Consider the following 16,114-nt stretch of genomic DNA (forward strand, 5'->3'; position numbering starts at 1 on the left):
GTGTGTGTACTGTTTGTATTTTTGTCTCTGTGTGTGTTTGTGTGTTAAGAAGCTGCGAGTGTGCACGTGGGAGTGTGTGCGTGTGTCAGTGGTTCTAGCTAAGACCAGACTGTGCAGGGATGGCTTTACCTCCCTGTCATTCCACTGATCAAACTAGTGAGAACAACAAAACAACAAGTAACATGATCATTTCTCCAATGAAAGCACAGCAAAAACTATTTATTCCATTTGTTTTTTTACCGTTTGACGAGATATCTGTTGACGTCCTCGACGTTTGCATGCGATGGGGCTTCAGATTGGATAAAGATCACTCTGGAAGCTGAACACAGATGGAGAACATCTACTGTGTGTTGTCTTCTGCATTTATCGAGCTGTGTGTGTGCGTGTATGTGTGTGTGCATGTGTGTGGTGTACAGTATGCGTGTTGTGTGTGTGTGTGTACTCCCATGTGCTTTCCTGTGTGTGGATGGGCTCCTGTGCAGGTGTGTGTATTCCCACCTCACTCTGTTCCCAGTGTAACATAAGTGTTGCTGCAGTCTAATTTGGTGTCCTTGCCCCTGTCTGAACAGTGAGTCTCCAGACAGGTGACACCTAGAGGACTTTAATCACTGATCACATGGTAGGAGAAAGGACTCAATGTGCAGTGCACAAGACAAGAAAAAAAAAAGAAAAGTCTTCGGGGAAATTGAGAAGAAGAAAAAAAAAAACCCTGTGAAATAAAAGAAGATTCCTCAGATGTAGCACTTGAAAGCGACGGTAAACATTTGACACCCTGCATCTGGCTTGTCAATAACCGAGCTGCTTCCCCTTGATGTGGAGGTGTGGAACACAAAGGGTTAAAGTCTTGTCTCTTCCTCCAATCACAGCGCAGGGACCCTGCTCGTCAGTCTCCTCTGACTCTCCCTCAACCTCTCTTCCTCCATCTCTCTCTGTCTCCCGCTTCTCCTTCCCCCTCCTCCTCCTCTTCCATCTCTCTCCCTCTACCTGGCTGTCTCCTGCAACTCCTCCTCTTCCTTCTCCTCCTCCTCTCTCATCTGTCCTCTTTCGCCTCCTTCCTCTCACAGCTCTTCCCTCCTCTTCCTCTCTCCTCATCCCCCCTGTCTCCTGCTGCTCTTCCTCTTCCACCTCTCTCTACCTCAGCCTTCCACTCCACCTTTTCCTCTCCTGTCAACCTTGCTGAGAGAAATAAACACTATCTACATACACATGACAAGTCAGATGATTTTTATAGAAGCAGGCTAAATCTAAGCAGATGAAACAGCATAAAGCACAATATACATATTAGTATGAGACAAAGTGATGGGTCACATATATTACTGACTTCATACACACACATACATTCTTCAAGGCCTATACAGACAGTGTTGTAGTACTCCATGTTCCTCCATGTTCCAGGTTCCTCTATGTTCCTCTGTGTTCCTCCATGTCTCTCCAAGTTCTTCCATGTTCCTCCATGTTCCTCCTAGTCTCTCTGTGTTCCTCCATGTTCCTCCTAGTCTCTCTGTGTTCCTCCATGTTCCTCCTAGTCCACACAGTCCTCCGCTGGCTGGACCACAACAAGCAGAGCCCTCTTCTACAGCCTGGCGGGGGAACAACAAGCAGAGCCCTCTTCTACAGCCTGGCGGGGGAACAACAAGCAGGACACTCTCATTCCACCAGTTTATCAGTACAGCTGCTACCTCAGGACCGGCCAGGATAAGAAAACTCTGAATATTCATAGAGACAGATAAGAGTCCCCTCTCAGTAATTGAGAGTGATGGAGAGGGAATGAGGGATGGGGGGATGGAAGGAGAAAGAGGGGAAACGATAACCCAAGCTTGCCTTGGTGCATTAATTGGGAGTATTAGAGGAACGGATGACTAGAGTAGATGCTGGTGACAGCGTCCCACACAAATGTCACTGTTGCCAATATCTCAGCCGTCCTCTGTGATGGACTGGTCTGCTGGCCACAGGAAGTTTGGGGTCACTCCACGAAACCTTCTCATCATTAAATGGTGTGACATTTGTTCCACTGAGGCAGGCAAACATACGGGAACACTTGTAGGCTTTGGGTGGTACAAAGCTTTGCTCTGCTCTGCCTGCCGGCCTGCTTGCCGATCTTTCTGCCTGACTGTCCACCTGTTCGTCTATCTGCCTACTTGTCTGCCTGTCTGGCTGTCTAAATATCTACTATCTATCTGTTTACCTGCCTGTCTGTCTGCTGCCTAGCCTAAAATACACTCCCTGCACTGCCCTCATTTGGAGAGAGAAAGAAATAGTGAGGATGAGAGACCGAGAAAGAGGGAGAGAGAGAGAGAGAGAGAGAGAGAGAGAGAGAGAGAGAGAGAGGGAGGTAGAAAGTGAGATAGGGAGAGCACAATAGACTAGCTTGTGTCTATTTGTGTACAAAGACGTTTGTGACCGTGTGTGGATCCATGCATGTGTGTGGATTTAGTATGTGTAGGTGTGAATGCTTGCACTCTGCGTAAATATTGTATGTGTGAGTGTCTATGTCTGTATGTGTGTTTGTATTGTGTGCATGAGATGTGTGTACGTGAGTATGTCATGTGCAGATGTTGTGTGTGTGTAAACATGTGGTGTGAGCGTGTGTGTTTGTGTGTGTGAGATGCCATTGTTTTGCCTCTGGAGGTTTCATTAAGGCCTTGTGTCCAGAGGTAAAAAGTCATTCATCTCCCCAGTTTGGATGTGGCAGCCCTGTGCATTGTCCCCTCTCTCTCTCTCTCTCTCTCTCTCTCTCTCTCTCTCTCTCTGTCTCTCTCTCTCTGTCTCTCTCTCTCTCTCTCTCTCTCTCTCTCTCTCTCTCTCTCTCTCTCTCTCTCTCTCTCTCTCTCTCTCTCTCTCTCTCTCTCTCTCTCACACATTCTCCATTTTTCTCTATTCTTTTTCTTCATCATACCCTTATTTCACTCCATCTCTGCTCACTCCTTCTCCTACCCCCCTATCTCTCTTTGGCTCTCCATCCACCTCTACGGTGCCCCCCACCCCCCCCCCCCCACGCTCCCCCTCCCCACGCCCCCTCTCCCACCAGTCTGAAGAGGAAGAGAAAGGGATGAGGGAGGATGAGAGGGTCTGTCCCGGCCTGCTTGATTCGCTTCAGACGGGCTCATCTAATGAAGCCAACGTCGGCCATGAGATCTGCCTCCATGTTCCGCACGCTCATTAATTAGAGCTGTCAAAACTTCCTCTTTTTTTTGTTCCTTCAAGCGCTTGAATGGGATACCGTTAATTAAAAATATATCAGATCAGGGCCCATGAGTGCTAATCACGATACATTAACCCTTGTTTTCTGACAGCTCCAACATCTCTGCCCCCCCCCACACACACCAGCACCCCCCCACACCCCCGTTCACATCACTGTGATCCCTTTTGTCCAGAACTTACAACGTCTTGAAGTTCTAAAGCTGAAGGAAAAGAGAGAAAAAAGACTTTGATTTAATTGCGTCTTAGCGTTAGGCCTACATGTTTCTGAGTAGAATGTGGGTTTTTGACAAGAACTTCAGACGGTTCTGTGTTTTAAGTGCCATATCTCTGCAGACAGACCAAAGTGTGGGAACAAAAAAAAGTATCTCTCGGAGGGTCCTCAGATTAAACCTCCACAGTACTGATGGAGCTAGACAACAGACTCAGTATGAACCAGACCAGTGAAATATGTATGTTCAAGTATGCACATCTATTGACAACATCTGCAACTGTTATGGTCTCTCTCTCTCTCTCTCTCTCTCTCTCTCTCTCTCTCTCTCTCTCTCTCTCTCTCTCTCTCTCTCTCTCTCTCTCTCTCTCTCTCTCTCTCTCTCTCTGCCGCACACACACAAAGACACACACACACACAGTATCCTTCAATAACCTGAGGGTCTCTGTTGGAAGGTCCAGAGTTTTGGGGGGTGGAAGGTGGGGGTGAGGGTCTGGATTAGGTAGTGGAGGGGGAGGGTTTGGTAGGGAGGGGAAGAGTTTTGGGTGGTGAGGCCAGGGTGACTGTAAAAAGTCCTCATGCAGGCATACACCTGCAGTACAAACCATTAAGACCTTCCATCACACACACGCACAGTTCTACGATGCAGAACCCTAATTAATTTTGTGCAGCGTCCTATAATTGATTGTGGCCATTGCTGTTTACTATTCTTCATTCTTTTCAACCCTCCTCATCCTCCTTCTTATCCGTTTCTGTAGTGAATGTGCGTGTATGTGTGTGTGTGTGTGTGTGTGTGAAAAAGAGTTAGAGAAAGACAAAAAGAAGAGAGAGTAAGAAAGATGCGTGTGTGTGTGAGTATATTAGTTTCTGTGTGTTCAGACAGGACACTCCTGCATATTTTGTCAACATGTCAACATGTCAGCACTTAGCTTTTTGTGTTTTCGTGAATGAGGGCTTGTCCCTTTCAAAGGCTTCTGTCACTTTAAGAAAGCCTGCACACTCTTGAGTGAATACAATTAATGAATTTGATTACAGCTTTGTCTAATAGCTTGTGTATCACAATTTCCCTTTTCTAATCATCACTGCACCACCCAGCCTAGAAACAGACTTTCATTCTTTGTGTTAGAAAAAGAGGAAAAAATAATTGTTTTGGCAAGATTTAATAACAAGCAATAAAAGCCAACCAACCAGATTGCTTTTTCTACACTCAATCTCCCTTTCTCTGTTCTATTATTAGGCATAGACGTCATTGTTTTAATAATAGACTCTGTATGTTAATTAGTGTGCAGGAGGGTCAAGTCAAGATACCATGAAGCAAGAATAATATGTCATGGTCATGTTGTGACATCTGGAAGTAAAATATTGACAAGCTGTATTTGCATCAGCTGAGTCAAATGTGCCCATGCGCCCAAATGTGTGCCCATCCTATTTTACCCAGGTACCAGTCTCTCTTTTTCACAATCATTAGCCTAGACTGAACAGTCCACAGACAACCACGTAATGACAACCATTCACATGCGGCAAATGCACTCTCTAGTCTCTCTCACTCTCTCTCTTTCTCTCTTTGCCTCCCTCTCTCTCCCACACTCTCTCTCCCACACTCCCTCTCCCTATTAAAAAGGTTGTGCGCCATGGAGGTGCCATGTGAGTATCTGTTTATTGACTGACTAGCTTCTGGTAGACCATAGCGGGTGCAGTAACTTTTAAACCCTCTAAATGCCAGGCTGCATGACCTGTGCAGGTGTCTCTGCCAAGTGTCCCCCACTACAGAGTTGTGGTAATCCACAAAGCTAAAGTCTGTGCTAAGACCATTGGTGTATATCTGGTCTTTCTCCTCCCCTATTGTAACCTCTCTGTTCCCCCCTGTCTTCTACTCTCCTTTCCTCTTTTTCCCTCCCTTCTCCTCTCATCTCCTCCTCTCCTTATTCCTTTCCTTTTCCTCTCTTCTCCTCCCCCAACCTCTCTTTCCCTCCCTTTTCTGCTCCTCTCCTTCCCTCCCATCTCCTCTCCTCTCCTCTCCTCTCCTCTCCTCTCTTCTCTTCTCTTCTCTTCTCTTCTCTTCTCTTCTCTTCTCCTCTCCTCTCCGCATCTCTCCACTTCTACCTCCAGCTGGAGGTGATCAAATCATTGTGTTTCACGGCTGTAACCTCTCCCTCCTTCCTTCACAGTTTTATGGGCGTGGAGGCTTTGAAGCCCTCTGCGTCTCTGCAGGAACGTTTCAGAAACATCAGCCTGTTTAATTTATCCTCCCTGGCCTCCCACCTGGCCCGTGCTCTGCGATTACTACGGCCCTCAGCGTCTGGGTCCAGGCATACCTACACATCCCTACCTTCATATCTTAGTGTGTGTGTGTATGTGTGTGTGTATGTGTGTGTGGCCTATGAAAAGATAAAAATAAAATCCACAAGTAGACAAGTCCCAGCTGCTTTCAGTCTAAGCTTGTCTTCTGACCTCAACTTACAGGTACTGTAGCCCAGGAACCATGACAGAGGCCTTTTTAATGGATCTACAGCAACGCATCATGCAGCACCATCCATTTACTAAATGCGCTTCACAAGTCTGTCATTCGAAAGCCTTTTATTGTGTGGGAACAGTGTGTCTGGGCATGTGTGTGTATGTGTCTGTCTGTAATAGCCTGAACACTAACTTGACTCAGAGACAGACTCCAGCCAATGGCCACACACTTTTGGCCAATCAAATCTGAATCCTGTGAAGTAAGAATGAACTCTCAGATTCACTGTCCAACGAGAGTGATGTGACCTCGGCTGCCAACCAATCACCAGGCAAATGCAGCTGATAAACCACCTCTACGACAGGACGACCTAATACCCTCATGTGGCCTGTGTTCACAAGCAGCAGGGTTCACCTCTGTGTAAGACTGTGGAGTGTGTTGTTCAGTTGCTGTGTGGCCCCCCCAGGCCAGCCCCCCCCAGGCCAGCCCCCCCCAGGCCAGCCCCCCTCAGGACCAGCAGACTGCTCTGTAGGTCAGCCTCTCCTCTAAGCAGCATCTGGGAAACATTCCCGCCATTCATTATAGCTGTCCAGGGACAGACTTGCCTCACAAGCACAGACCCCTGCCTCCCTGGCCCAATACACAGAGGGAGACGCTCACACACGCTCACACACACACTCACACACACACTCACAAACACACTCACACTTATATTCACACACACATAAACACAAACACATACACAGATGCGGGAGAGACAGTGGTTGGCAGCATCCACACACACACACACACACACATGTATACACATGGACACACACAGACACATTCATAACCAAGGACACACAGAAAGACCTACAGACGGGGAAAAACACTAACGCACTTTTACACACACACACACACACACACACAGACGCACACACACGCACATACACACCCACAGAGCAGATGAGCATACTGTTTGGCCACGCATGGACACCCACTGCTCCCAATAATGTGCCCCATTCCAACAAATAGACACAATGAAACACTGACTTCTTCATGGTATACTTCCATGGAAACACACACACTCAAACATCCTCACATCCTCATATACTCATATCCTCACATCCTCATATACTCACATCCTCACATCCTCATATACTCATATACTCATATACTCACATCCTCAAATCCTCATATACTCATGTACTCACATCCTCACATCCTCACATCCTCATATACTCACATCCTCACATCCTCACATCCTCACATACTCATATACTCACATCCTTACATCCTCACATACTCACATCCTCACATCCTCACATACTCACATCCTCATATACTCACATCCTCATATACTCATATACTCACATCCTCACATCCTCATATACTCATATACTCACACCCTCACATACTCATATACTCACATCCTCACATCCTCATATCCTCACATACTCATATACTCATATACTCATATACTCACATCCTCACATCCTCATATACTCATATACTCACATCCTCATATACTCACATCCTCACATACTCATATACTCACATCCTCATATACTCACATCCTCACATCCTCACATCCTCACATCCTCATATACTCATATACTCACATCCTCACATCCTCATATACTCATATACTCACATCCTCATATACTCACATCCTCACATCCTCACATCCTCACATCCTCATATACTCATATACTCACATCCTCATATACTCACATCCTCACATCCTCACATCCTCACATACTCATATACTCAGACCACTACAGGTGAAAGAGGAGCCACTGCCCCCCCCCCCCCCCCATCCCCACTGATGACCGCTGCTAAATTCCAATCGATTTGTTTCCTTCTGTAGGAATGGCAACGAGTGCATTGTTAGTGGTGTGGAGGGTGGGGTGGGGGGTTGATAGTGGGGGGACAGACGGATGGGCAGGTTTGCTGAGAGATAGAGAAATAGAGAGAGAGAGGGTGAGAGAAGGAGAGAGAGGAAGAGGGCGAGAGAGAGAGAGAGAGAGAGAGAGAGAGAGAGAGAGAGAGAGAGAGAGAGAGAGAGAGGCAGACCAGGCAGCAGCTCACTGGAAAGCCCTGGGTTATCAAACTCATTAATCTACATGCCATGGGCCCAGGATGAATAATTGTGTGTAGAATTTATCTGCCAATGTGATAGCTACTGCTCAGCGCTCCACGCCTGCATCCCAGCATTGTGTCCCGAACCTTAATTATTACATGCTTTGTCTTTGCTCCTCTCTGCTCTTTTGGGGGGTTGGGGGGGGGGGGGGCGGAGTGGTAGGGGGGGTGGAGCAGAAATATGCTGCTCGTCTTTCAAAAGGACGCCCCATCCTTAATGTGACACTGTTATTGCCGGTTCAGCAAAACACGAGTCCCTGGACAACTGCTAATAACACAGGTAAACAGGCGATAAACAGACAGCAAACACAAAGGACTATTGAAATACACGATACAAAAAATATTCGCTATTGTTTTGTGTGTGTTAAGCGCTACCAATATATTTTTGATGTGTCATTTGTAGTACATGGTTTAAAGGGGTCATCTTGTGTCTAGGTTGTGGTGTTATTTTGTTTAATCTTGTGACAGAGACTTTGTTGTTCAGACTGAGAATGTCACCAGCCATGGTGGTGTCTTTTTTTCTTTCTCTTTCTCTCTCTCTCTCATACACACACAAACAAACACACACACAAACACACACAACCACCTACCCACACACACACACAACATTCTCACGGTACTAGTGTGTGTTTGCAAGTGAGTCACAGTCTGTTTGATAGCAAAGCATTGTTATTATTATTGTAGAGGTTGTTATCTGACGCAGGGCTTTAAAGATGAAAAGAAAACAGGGAACAAAAACTACAAATAACAATGTTGTTGACAATACTGGGAGACAACACGTGAACACAACAACAAACACCGTTCAGCAGGTCTTTAGTGTTTGGAGTACAGACACCTCTTTTCCTGTACCTTATGTACTTCTCTTTCCCTCTCGCTTTCTCTCTTTTGCTCTCTCTCTTGTTCTCTCCTTCCAGCCTCCTGTCTTTCTCTCTTGCTCTATTTATCCTCCACTGTCTCTCTCACAACGCACAAGAACAAAGTCTGTGTGATTTAAATGCCTAACTTGGGAACTGAAACTGTTTAAGGACTGTGTATGGGGGACAAAGCATTGTCCATTCAACAACAACAGTTCCGTTGGACAAGAAACCTAAGCTGGTCCAGTGCCTGAAGGCTACCTGGTGGGCCAGCTCTGAGGCCTGCAGTGGACAGGTCCAGAACACAGTGTCCTTGAAACACACTCTCTTTCAGTGGGGTGTCAGCAGAGAGGACCTCCAACTGGACTGGAATTGGTTTTATTTCCAGAAGGCCCTCAACCTCACAGTTGCACCTCGGCGTGATTATAAAGGTAATCATATTCTGCCAATGTCACATTTATCATCGTCCGACTCATAATATCTGTGGATGAAATAGCAACGAAGAGAGAGGGAGAGAGAGAGAAATCAGTTCAACCTTCAGATGCCCCTTTCAATGTCAAACAACGAGAGAGAGAGAGAGAGAGAGAGAGAGAGAGAGAGAGAGAGAGAGAGAGAGAGAGAGAGAGAGAGAGAGAGAGAGAGAGAGAGAGAGAGAGAGAGAGAGAGAGAGGGAGAGGGAGAGAGGGAGAGAGGGAGAGAGGGAGAGAGGGAGAGAGAGACAGAGAGGAGGAGGATCATGGAGGATGAGAGCAGAGAGAGAGACTGAAGAACAGACCTGTGATGTATTTTAAAAAGCCCCTTTGACCTGTAAAGGACCTGTCAAGTGTTTGCTTAAATGGACAAGCCAGAGTTTTACAATGTGCTTTGTGTAGCAGATTTTGAAACGCATTATTACATTTCAAAGGACACACACACGCAAATACACACTCACAGAGGCAGCATAGGGCATTGGTGTCAGTCCAAGGTTTCCTGCAAGGTCTTGTGGGTAATTCCCATTCTCCTTGGCTGGGCTTGATAGGAGTCTGTACAGAGAGAAGTAAGGAAGTTTGGAGGTCAAACACTGCTGCCCACTCTCTCTCCCCATTTCTGTGTGTGTATGTGTGTGTCTGCATGTGGGTGTGTGTTTGTGTGCTTTTGCGTGCGGGTCTCTGTGCGTGTGAGTATGTGTGTGAACAATACAGTTGCAAATTGAGAACAGCAAGCCACTGTGACTGGAGGTATTTGCGGAGACTGTCTATATGCAAATGATAAGAGGCTGGATGTGAAATAATGAGTGTGCACTGCCTGCACGCGTGTTTAGGATGAGGTCCGGGAGCAAACTTTCTCTGGGATCTGATCACTGTTCTCTGGTGTGCGTGTGTATGTGTGTGTGTTTATATACTCGAAGGAGACTCATCAGTGTTAGATAACGTGCATCTCAGTGTGGTCTGGGGGCCATGGGGAGGGGGGGGGACAGGGCTGGAGGAGCTGGTGGGGGGGACAGGGGGACAGGCAGGTGGAGGGGGGGTGAACATGGAGAAAGGGATGCAGAGTTAAGTGTTACGGATGGGGCAGACGATAAGAAGTGATGTGGGCTTTAAACGAAGCCATGCATAAAGGAATGAACCAGACTCCTCCTCACACGCTGAGCTACCATGCTCAACAACAATCTCTCTGTCTGTCTTTTTTCCCTTTCTTTTTACTTCCCTTCGTTCTTTTTATTCCAAGTACTTCTTTGTCCTGCTCCTCCCTCCATCCTTTTCTTGGCAGTAAAACAAGCAGACAGTGTGTGCAGGCCCTGTGGTTAAAATGATAGTGCAGGGGCTAGGGATGTTGTGTGTGTGTGTATGTGTGTGTGTGCGAGCGCACGTGTGTGTGAGGGAGTGGGAGTTCCTCAGTGGTCCATGCGCCAGACCCCCCATGAGTTGTGTGTGGTGTCATGGTCATTTATGATGTCTTCATAATTAAACAGGGTTGGCTCTGACAGATCAACTGTGTGTGTGTGTGTGTGTGTGTGTGTGCCTGTCTATGTGGAGTGTGTAGTCGTGTGTGTGGGGATGAATGAGAGGGGCAGATATAATAACCTGGACTAGAGGGATTGGAATGTGATGGTCCAGATTGTCACAGATAATTATTAATGGATGATGTATGCACTGGGTGTATGCGAGCAGTATAGCCGGACAAATCTGAACACACCAAGAAAATAACAAGATAACCACATAAAAGAAAAAGCAGGAATGTCTTTTGTTCACTTTCAAACACACAGGAGGCCACAACCATTTCAATTTCCATGCTTCTTTCTCTTCATTTTGTTCAGTTTAACTTAACTCAGCCTAGAATTAGTTTCCACTGACTGATCTGCTTAAACACACACATGCACACACACACAGGGTTGTCTCAGTGTCTCTGTAGTGTGTGGTGTGTGTGTGTGTGTGTGTGAGTGAGTGCTGAGCCGGTGCAGGGTTGTGACAGTGAGTCTCAGGAGACTTGGTTGGATCCAGGCAGGCAGGAATCGGGCCTGACTGTATTAGAGGGGAATTACATGACACCTCACCCCCACCTTAGAGCTTTATCAGCTGGCTGCTGCCTCTCAACCAGCCAGCCTCACATGCAGACAGACAGTCAGCCAGCCTCTCTCTCCCTCTCTCCCTCTCTCCCCCCTCTCTCTCTCCCTCTCTCTATCTCCCTCTCGCACACACTCGCACACTCCTCCAGGATTGCAGCTCCCTTCAGGGCGCCCCAGGGGTCAGGATGCGTGCTGGGTGTCAGTCAGGGGGGCTGCAGCCTGTCTCAGGGAGCTGATAAGACTGAGCCGCTTACAGCAGGTAGCAGATCAGGGAGAGACGGGGGGAGCACACACACGCACATACCCACTGAAAGACATACACACATATGTATTTGCACATGTGCACACACACGCACACACACATATGTGCATGCATGCAAACTCACACACAGAAACATGGATACTCATGCGAACACACACACACACGCACATCCCCCCCAGCTCTCTATCAGTAGAGTGCTTACTGTCTCCCCTCCCAGTACCTAGCAGATGGTGATGCTATGGGCGATAACACAGTTTTATGAGCGGAGAGAGAGAGTCCTTCTCTTTCATCACCAGATGTCAGGCAGTGAGACAGCCACCTCCGTCTCCCCACCACCATACACCCAGGGAGGGCCGCGATCCGTGCCCCAGTCAGGGTTCCCCGTCCCTGGACACTGTCTACCCATAAGCTGGGTGTTAGTCCTGGAGGACCACAGTGAATAAAACAGTGTTGGAAATTAATGTCCGAGGTTGTGTGAGGTTGTGTGTTGTCTCAGTGGGAATGCTGCTGTGTGAATGCTTGTGATGTGATGTGCGTGATGTGTGTGTGTGTGTATGTGGCGCTTGACTCCTGCCATCGCTCGTATATGTGTTTAGAATGGGCTGTGTGCATTTGTGCGATGTGCCATTGTGAGTGAGACACAGAAAAAAAGGACAGAGAGATAAACGAAGAATGGGAGAGAGAGAAGGAGAGAGAGGGAGAGAGAGAGGGAGAGAGAAAGAGAAGGAGAGAGAGGGAGGGAGAAAGAGAAGGAGAGAGAGGGAGAGAGAGAGGGAGAGAGAGAGAGAAGGAGAGAGAGGGAGAGAGAGAGAGAGAGAGAGAGAGAGAGAGAGAGAGAGAGAGAGAGAGAGAGAGAGAGAGAGAGAGAGAGAGAGAGAGAGAGAGAGAGAGAGAGGAGAGAGAGAGGAGAGATAGAGGAAGGGAGAAAGATAAGGAGAGAGAGGGAGAGAGAGAGGTAGAGAGAAAGAGAAGGAAAGAGAGGGAGAGAGGGAGGGAGAGAGAGAAAGGTAGAGAGAGACAGATGAAGAGAGAACTCCTCTGGGTGTGTTTTAGCACCTGGCACAGACACACTGCGACAGGCACTGATCCACACAAACATAAAGCAGTTACCTGCCTCCGTTCTGCCCGGAAACAGAACTCTGGAAAATAGCCCAAAGCTCAAAGTCAACCTCATTGGCTCAGCTGGCAGACTGGAATGGGGTTTTTGTTTCTTTTTTAATCCTTCACTATTGCGTTCACTTGCTGATTATGATTATGATGTTGAGCCCTCTCTCATTTAGCACAGCAAGACAAACGAGACTGCAATCAGAGTGCTCCCTCCATCAGTTCAGACAGTCTGTTGATTGGACCCATTTTTTACCTGTCCAGGCTTCTGTATCTCCTCACCTGCCTGTCACACCAGGCGTGTGTGTGTGTGTGTGATGCATCTCAAGGACAAAGTTGGGGGATCACACTGTACATGATCTGGTTATGATTACATCCGTAATGTACCATGTTGTTGTGTTTGCCTGGGTTGTGCTGTATTGGGTCCTCAATGTAGTTCAATACACACCTCTGATAGCAATAGAGGCGGGGGCTGGAGGTCAGGTATGATAGCAGCCGTCACGGCTGTGATAAATGTGTTTTTCCCTCACACACACCTTCTCAAAGTAAACATAATAACAAAGTTTCTCCGCAGCCTGTCTCTTCAAACTTTTTCTTTCTCTCGTCTCTCACCTCTCTCTTTTTTCCCTCTCCCCCTCGTTCTCCTTCTCTTCCTCTGTTTTCTCCTCCTCTCAGAGAGTGTGTGATTCAGTGTCTCTGATTGCTATGCATTGTTTAGTTTCTTTCATTAATGCTGGGTGCCACTCGTTCTGTGGATGAACAATAGCACAGCCCTAGCAGGGATCAATACCAGATTGCTGATAGCACCCCGTCCATTCCCCCCCCAGATTAGATGATAAATGGGATGGTCCATACCTTCTGACACTCCCCAGGGTGACGAAGGCCCAGGCAGGGCCTAGACTGGAGTCTGCTGCATCCCAGACCCTGATAACACACACACACTGTCGGAGAAATGTAGAATGGAACACACACACACACGATCACATGCACACACTATCGCACACACAGAAGCTCAAAGGCTGACACACACACACACACACAGACACAGACACACACGCACAAACCCGCACACACACATATCCACCACCCCTGTCTGTGACCGAGACCACAACAATGACTGTGCCATTAGAGGACAGGTACAAACAGACCAAAATTGAGGCTCAAATTGCCAATTTACTGTTGCTGCTGTGAGTTGGGAGGTGGCAGGTGAGGCTCATCCTGACCAGGGTTACGTAACACAGCAGCTAGAGGCTGGCCCACCCTCACAGACCTGGCCTCTGGGATGTACAGTAGGTTACAGCTTCAGATTCTGGACTTCAAATGCTTCCATAAATAACGTATTGAGTAACCATTTGCTTGCGCTTCATATAGTGTCTTGGTGCGCACCAGACACTTTACTGCTTCATATATTTACTGCTACTAAGATGCCTTTAGAATGAGGAGAGAGTGGTATATGGTATTCAGACACAACGCTTCCTGGTAATGTTGCTTTGCTCGTCCCATGCGCTTAAGTGCAGCATTCACCTCTATAATGTGTTTGTACAGGACACCACAAACTAGGTAGAAGCTTCATAACAAGTCAAGGTGATTTTCCAGAGCAGAGAGAGAGAGAGAGAGAGAGAGAGAGAGAGAGAGAGAGAGAGAGAGAGAGAGAGAGAGAGAGAGAGAGAGAGAGAGAGAGCTGAAGTAGCTAGTTAATTTGCTCATTGACAGCTTGTCCTTTATTAATAGTGAAGGACAGTGGGGAGACTAATGACCTCACATATGGCACCTCGCCCACTTTAAAGAGAAACAAACAGCTTCTGGCCATGAGTGTGTGAAACACACACACGAGTACACACCAACACACAGATGTACACGCTTGTCCACATCTACACACCACCACCACCACACATATTACACACATACACACACACGCATGCACACACACTCATTCTCACAGACACTCATACACACAGCCTTACCCCAAAACTACCACACAGGGCAACTAGCTATCCATCGGTTATACTGTCAGGCTGAAGCTGGTTCAGTTAACTGCTAACCTTGTTGCTGATAAGGTCCATCCCCTTCAAACACAGCAGAACGTCCAGCTTGCTGGTTCTGAGGATGCCTGTTAGAATCTGAACAGCACATTCCACTCACTCTACAATACACACCTTTGCCTAGCAGGGCTGTAGAGCTCTTATTTATCATATGTCTCCCTGTCCCTCTCTCCCTCTTCTCGCTCTCTGACTCTCCCTCTCTTTTTTTCTGTCTCTCCCTGTTGTTCCCTCTCTCTCTTTCTCCCCACCATCTGTTATGTATCACACAGGTGATTTACTGAGCGGGTCAAAGAGTGTTCTAGAACACAATGAATTATTCACATTGCTCGCTCACGTCTTCCATCTGGAATGTTCCGCTGGTCCAGAACGCTCCAACAGGTACTGTTCTAGACCCTTGCCGCTCCCAGCTCCCAGTCAGAACACAGGACCGGGCAGAACGAGCCGTTCCTATGAAGGTGCACGTGGCGTCACAAGCTGGTGATCCTGTACCGGCGCTCAGCTCGGCGTGGAACTTCTCCGTGGTGCTCCGAGGGAGCCGGAGCAGCTGCCACCTCTCAGGGCCAGGTGTGTGGAAGCTGAGCTGACAGGCGTGCCTGGTACCTGGGGAGGCTGGGGGGCCGTGGTGGGACTGTTAGGAGTCATCACGGAGGTGTGTAAAGCCCCTGTCCTTCGCTTCTCAGACCTCTGACTGGGATCCTGCCAGTAGAGTGTCTCTCCACAGGGAGTGGACACGCAGACACGCACACGCAGACACACACACACTCATGGCACACACATACACAAGCATATTAAACATATTAAATACCCTGGAGATTGTGGCTTCACACACATGTTGTTTAACACAGTTTGACACTGATGGTGGAAAACAAACAGTTTTCTTACTTCTTTAGACACACACATGCACACACACGCACACACACGAACACACACACACACACACTCACAGAAAGAACATCCTCCTGTGTGTCTGCTGTTTAAACCTGACAGTTCTCTCTTTCACCCTCTCTATATCCCTTCTACCCTTTCTTCTCTCTTCCCTCCCTTCCACCTGCCCTGCTTCCGTCAATGTCTGTCTGCTTGTCTGCTCCCTCCCTCCCTCCCTCCCTCCCTCCCTCCCTCCCTCCCTCCCTCCCTCCCTCCCTCCCTCCCTCCCTCCCTCCCTCCCTCCCTCCCTCCCTCCCTCCCTCCCTCCCTCCCTCCCTCCCTCCCTCCCTCCCTCCCTCCCTCCCTCCCTCCCTCCCTCCCTCCCTCCCTCCCTCCCTCCCTCCCTCCCTCCCTCCAGGAGACTGTAGGAAAGGGAGGGGAGATTGATATAGACACGCAAG

General features: G+C 48.0%; 2 long non-coding RNA genes across 2 annotated transcripts; both read right to left on the reverse strand.

Moving 5' to 3' along the window:
* Positions 1–1,209: 1,209 nt before the first annotated feature.
* LOC146247157 (uncharacterized) lies at positions 1,210–10,951 on the reverse strand. Its single transcript, XR_014732289.1, has 2 exons — positions 9,768–10,951; positions 1,210–1,618 (listed from the first exon to the last, which is right to left on the reverse strand). It is a non-coding gene; the product is annotated as an uncharacterized LOC146247157 (long non-coding RNA).
* Positions 10,952–13,652: 2,701 nt separating this feature from the next.
* On the reverse strand, positions 13,653–15,766 carry LOC146247158 (uncharacterized). Its single transcript, XR_014732290.1, has 3 exons — positions 15,111–15,766; positions 14,790–14,857; positions 13,653–13,671 (listed from the first exon to the last, which is right to left on the reverse strand). It is a non-coding gene; the product is annotated as an uncharacterized LOC146247158 (long non-coding RNA).
* Between the last annotated feature and the right edge of the window lie 348 nt (positions 15,767–16,114).

The sequence above is a fragment of the Hypomesus nipponensis genome, chromosome 19, assembly GCF_054491055.1.
Source record: "Hypomesus nipponensis isolate SF chromosome 19, ASM5449105v1, whole genome shotgun sequence".
NCBI lineage: Eukaryota > Metazoa > Chordata > Actinopteri > Osmeriformes > Osmeridae > Hypomesus > Hypomesus nipponensis.